Genomic DNA, 5953 nt, shown 5'->3' with positions numbered 1-5953 from the left:
GTGCTGTCTCGTCATTGGAAACACCAGCGGCAGTAACCCTTTACTTCCTGTTACTATCTGCCCTATCACCATCGTCGCGATTCGTGATAAAATAATTCGTAACTTATTCTGTCCTCAAAAGGCTTATCTTTCTTCAGCTTAAAGTTCGATGGTCTACTGAGAATGTTACACCTGTACGCTGGTTGACTTACACTTACAAGACGGAGGTTTTTGGGACTTACCAATCTGCGGAACATACAGAGTTCTCTAAGCATCAGTGCATTTCGTAAAGGGGTATGAGAATAACTTACGCACTGCACAACTTTTGTTTATTAATTTCTGCAGTTCATGTAACGTCGAAATGGAGCCAGAACGCTGAAAGTATAGCTTATTTGTAGAGTAAATGGAGAAAGAATGCACTTAAAAAAAAAAAAAAAAGAACAACTACTAAATGGCCTTTAACTACGCTTTCCTTCAGAGGCTGCCCAGCTTTTTTGACTACACTTCCTGTATTTACAAAGAGGAGTAGCTGACAAACCAAGCATTGCCCTGGTATTCATTTTGCCAATTTTATTCTAGAAATTTACAGTTTCTGTGCGCTAAGCGCAGCTGCTTCGCGTATCTACGACGCGATTTCTGTGGCAACGCCTCTGATAGCTCTGTATACGGCAGTGTTCATCGCAGTTGAAAATTGTCAATGTTGCCAGGTGTAAGGGATTACTTTAAGTTGACGCGAATGTGTGACTGCTTAGTAGTAAAGAGTAAGCTGTCAGCTGCTTTCATTATTTAGGTGTTCTCTTAACCAACGATAATAATATGAGACAGTGTATTAGAGAAATGATACAAGCAGGAAACAGAGCCTGTTACGCAAACTTATAGTTATTCAAAACAAGATCAACCAAGTTAAGAATATACAATTCTCCCGTGCGACCAGTTGTTATATATGGTTCAGGAATGTGGACGATGCAGATATGAACAACCTAGGGGTTTTTAGATGGGAAATCCTGCAAAAAACGTATGGGCCTGTGAGAGAGGCAGATGGTAGTAGAATAAGGTACAACCGTGATATACAAGAGTGTACACAAGGGAGATATATAGTGAAATTTGTTCAATCGTGAAGAATACGATGGTTGCTGCTTATGGATAGGATGACAGATAACAGAATACCCAAATGAATATTGACAAACAGGTCGTATTCCACAAGAAGGTAGGGCCGACCAAGAGCTATATGGCTGGACAGTGTGTTGGCCGACCTTAACAAGACGGAGATCCGAGACTGGAACAGAAAAACAGAGATGTGTAGAGGAAGATGGTTGACGAGGCCAAGATTCATCAAGGGCTGTAGTGCCAAAGAAGAATAAGAAGAATTAAAACTTGATGTATGATGCGGCATTTTTCATGCATTTCAGTGTTCATGACGTCATCTCTCTTTACTTATGTATCATACAATGATATAATGCTGTAGGTACATTAAGCGGCATATATTGATACTGTCTACAAAATGTGTTGTGAATAGAGTATGTAGCAAAGAAGTGATAAATTTAAACATCATGCGCAATGCGGCAGTTTTTCAGGCATCTCGATGTTTATGACATATCTCCTGAACTGTGTGTGGTACCATGACATAATTTTGTAGGTGCATTTATCGGTATGCCAACGGTTTTGCCGCAGTGGTAACACTGGTTCCCGTCAGATCACCGAAGTTAAGCGCTGTTGGGCTGGGCTAGCACTTTGATGGGTGACCATCCGGTCTGCCGAGCGCTGTTGGCAAGCGGGGTGCACTCAGCCCTTGTGAGGCAAACTGAGGAGCTACTTGATTGAGGAATAGCGGCTACGGTCCCGTAAACTGGCATACGGCCGCATCCAGTGACGCCTGTGGTTGAGGATGACACGGCGGCCGCTCGGTACCGTTGGGCCTTCCAAGGCCTGTTCGGATGAAGTTAGAATTATTTCGGGGTATTTGTGGATACTGTTTCCGAAATTTATTGCGAATAGAATTAGTGCTACAGAAGTAGTAAATTTAAACGTTATGCATATCCGGCAGCGATGTCATATTTTATAGGTAGGTGATTAGCAGTGGTTAGCAAACTGGACCCGTATTCGGGACGACGACGGTTCAAACTCGTGTCTGCCCCCGTGATTCAAGTTTTCCGTCGTTTCCCTAAATCGCTTCAGGCAAATGCCACGATGGTTGCTTTGAAAGGGCACAGCCGATTTCCTTGCCCGTCATTTCCTAACCCGAGCTTTTGCCCCGTCTCTGATGACCTCGTTGTCGATGTTAAACACGACTCTCCCCCTGCCCCTCCGTACCCTCACAGTGTCTGTTGTCTGACGGTACCAAGTTTGGGTGAAATCGATCCAGTGGCTCAGGAAGGGATGTGGAAAACATACACACACATTTTTATAAAATGTGTGGATTAAACGAGGAATGCATGATTGCTGTTATAAGTGAAACATTAACGTACCATTCTAAAGGAAATAACAAGTTTCATAAAACATTTTCTAGCCAAATGTTTGATGTAGAAGTTCCATAAATAAGTACCATGTTCTTATTTATTACAACTACCTGTAGTCATAGGTTAATAATACGTCAGGAAGTGGCTTCTAGGATATTTAATACAGACTAGCACGAGGTGCATAGGCAGTGATTCGCTCTCGACGTGCGGCAGCTGTCAGCAGGCCGCGACCGATATGCATGCGCACGAGCTGTGGGTCGTTATTGTGGCAGCGAGCCAGGTAGCGTTCCAGCGAGGCGCGCAGGTACTGCCTGCATTGAGCGCAGGCCGCGCCCCCGAGCTCCGTGATCGTTTGCCGCCGTTATCGCACGTCGACACCGTGCTGCTGGCATAAGCAGCCGGAATCGCATTGCACTTAAAGTGTATAGGGTTCTGTTCATTTCTTAACTCTTGTCCACAATTTAATGGCGTCAAAACAGAAAAAAAACCATGTGCTGCGTCGTGACTGCGTAATGTGCTTGCAACAATTCGTAGGGGCAGACATAATAGATTTAGTACTTCTGGTTGCGTGTCGCATACCTCTGGGATAAAACATTCGAATCTTCGGGAAGCAGGATGACACAGTGAGTAAATCTGGGTGTCGCCTGGCCGAAATTAGGGTCTGCCGCAGTAAATACAAGGGAGTCAACAGTCGAATGTTGCTCATAGCTTCAAATCACAGCCGTCTAAGGAACAGCATCATGGAGGAGAGATTCGATGGCAATACGGGCCAGTCTCGTTATTTTGCCGAATCCCTTAAGTTATGAATAAGAGTGTAATTTCCAGATTAATTAGAACAGTGAGGGCTACAGCTACGATAATGTCGGTGTTTCGTGGAGTACTGGAGCCCCGAAGCATAGGTTGGAAATATTACGAAAGAAAGTAGACTGGGGAGTCTCCCCCTAGCTACTCCACGCTTTTAGGCGGTAGAAAGTAACAAGGGGTACGAATGACTGTATAAGTTGGGATCAGTATCCAGGTTTAGAAATACTACAGTTTTTCCAAGTTACTAAAGGTGAATGGAGGTATTGTTCCTTTGAAAAGACTGCATCCAAATTCCTACAGGACTATACTTCACGTTTTCACATTACAATTAAATTACTTGTAGTAAATCGGTCAAATGTTAGTAGCACTCGTTTCGAATGAGAATTTATTTCCGGTAGTAAGCCCGCAGTGCGCTGCATTGATACAAAACCTGTTGTTACAGAAGGATACCATTGAAGTGCTGCAAGTGTTTGAATCGAAGCCAAGGAGATGATTAGCACATACTCAGGGTGACCGTACCCATCACTAAACAGGTATTTTGTAGCAAAGGTATTACGTCATGCCAGTAATGAATAGAAACCAGTACGGAAGGATAATCATTCTATCCGCTATTCCACCTCACCACAGGACAAGTCAGCATGTAGTTCTGCAGATCGTTGCGGCGACGAACCGTATCGACGGGCACCGCTATCAGTTTCGTCGCTACCTCATCCCATCACGGGCGTAATGATTCAATGGATTCTGTTGAGCAGTGACGTAGGCGTTTCCTCGTACAGCCGAGTTCCGAGAAGCTAAATAATAGCCTGCAGTGGATTCTGTGTACAGACTGCCTTTCGCTGCCACTTAACGCTCAAAGGACAGTCTTAAGCAGGTATTATGTCTACATTCAGTGTGCTTTCCCGCGTTAGTAGTTAATGGATTGATTCATTATGCTCCAAGGGGCAGAGAACCCCGCAGGAGGCAATCCGTAATTGCCTCCTGGAATTTAATGCTGCTTTTAGAACTAGTCTTACCTCCTTATTCCTCTTACTTACGAATTAGTTGCTGTGTTGCCTTTGATAGAGATTGTGACTCACAAAGCCGACACTGCTCTAGTTACCACGACCGGTACAAGAATAATGTGATTTTATTCTTAAGCGTCATTCGTTGTCATTGTCACCCTCTACACATAATTTTCTTTTTTACTCCTTCCCTTCTTTTCTTCGCAATAATGATCCACAGCTTTCGCTCTTCTCAATAAGGATGATGAAGTGTGTAGTGATTTAAGCACTTGGAAGTATTCATCAAAACGAAACGAGAAAGTAATTTAAGAAGTGGGTCCTACAGTTGATACTGCTTGAGATGTGAGTTTATGAATAGTGTACAGTAGTGTATCCATTTGCCATTCAGTTCGCAGACAGTAGTCGACAATCATATACAGGGTGTACATAAAGTCCAGGAACACTTTCAGTTATTTATTGCACAAGAATCAAACGTTAAACATGTGTCATTTTGAAGAGGAACCCTGAAAGTTTTTTTCCATGCGTACCGCCACAGCGTAGTCATAATTTGCCGATAGTTAACGCTAGTCGCAAACATGGCGAGTTCAGGTGCGGAGCGAGCTTTCTGTGTGTTGGAGTTCGACAAAAACAAGTGTGCTACAGCTGTTCAACGGATGTTCAGAACCAAGTACGGTAAGAAGCCACCAACAAGGAAGTCCATTTACCACCGGCACAACAAATTCGTTACGACGGGTTGCTTGTGGCCAGCAAAGAGAAGCGTGAGTGAAGCGAATGTGGAGCGTCTACGAGAGACATTCATAAGGAGCTCAAAGAAATCGGTGCGTCGTGCATCCCGTGAACGCGAAGTGGCTCCAATGACAGTGTGGAAGCTGTTTATGAAACCATTCAAATTGTAGCTAGTGCAGAAGCTCAATGACGACGACACGACGACAAAGACAAGCGTTTTGAGTTTAGTTTGCAGTTGCAAAAATTGAATGAGAATGGGGATGGCATTGTTGATCACTTAATTTTTAGCGACGAAGCCACTTTCCACACTAATGGGAAAGTGAAGAGGCATAATTGTCGAATCAAGGGTACAAAGCATCAACACGAATGCATCGAATTTGAGCATGATTCTCGTAAGTAATGCTTTTTTTTTTGTCTTGCCACGTCGAAAACTGTACGGGCCATTCTTCTTCGCCGAGAGCACTGTCACTGGATATTCCTACTTGGACATGTTTCAGCAATGGCTTATGCCTTAAATGCAGTCGGACTCTCCGTTCGTCTTTCAGCAGGGTGGGGCTCCACCCCATTTTCGTCGTGAAGTTCGTGGGTACCTGAACACGGAGCTGCCGCAGCGATGGATCGGCCGTGCTACAGACGGGGACAGCTGTTTCATGAAATGGCCTCCCAGATCACCAGATCTCACTCTGTGTGACTTTGTTCTGTGCGGACACATTAAAGATCTGGTGTATGTACCGCCTCTACCACGTGATGTAGCAGAGCTCCGGGAGAGAATACGGGAAGCGACTGCCACAGTTGACGATGCCATGCTGGGACGGGTATGGCAAGAATTCGAGTACCGTCTGCCGGGTCACTCATGGTTCATATATGGAATGTTAGTAGAAAAAACTTTTAGAGTTTCTCTTCAAACTGCGATATGTATGACATCTGTACAATGTTTAGTTCTTGTACAATAAATAATTGAAAGTGTTCCCGGACTTTATGTACACC

General features: G+C 44.2%; 1 pseudogene; it reads left to right on the top strand.

Annotated features, from left to right (window-relative positions):
• The first annotated feature begins 1631 nt into the window (after positions 1 to 1631).
• Positions 1632 to 1749, top strand: LOC126102191 (5S ribosomal RNA; annotated as a pseudogene).
• The last annotated feature ends 4204 nt before the right edge of the window (positions 1750 to 5953 follow it).

This window comes from Schistocerca cancellata, chromosome 9 (assembly GCF_023864275.1).
Source record: "Schistocerca cancellata isolate TAMUIC-IGC-003103 chromosome 9, iqSchCanc2.1, whole genome shotgun sequence".
In the NCBI taxonomy this organism is placed as follows: Eukaryota; Metazoa; Arthropoda; class Insecta; order Orthoptera; family Acrididae; genus Schistocerca; species Schistocerca cancellata.
Note: the sequence above shows the minus strand (reverse complement) of the source record. Positions and strands in the feature narration are given on the sequence as shown.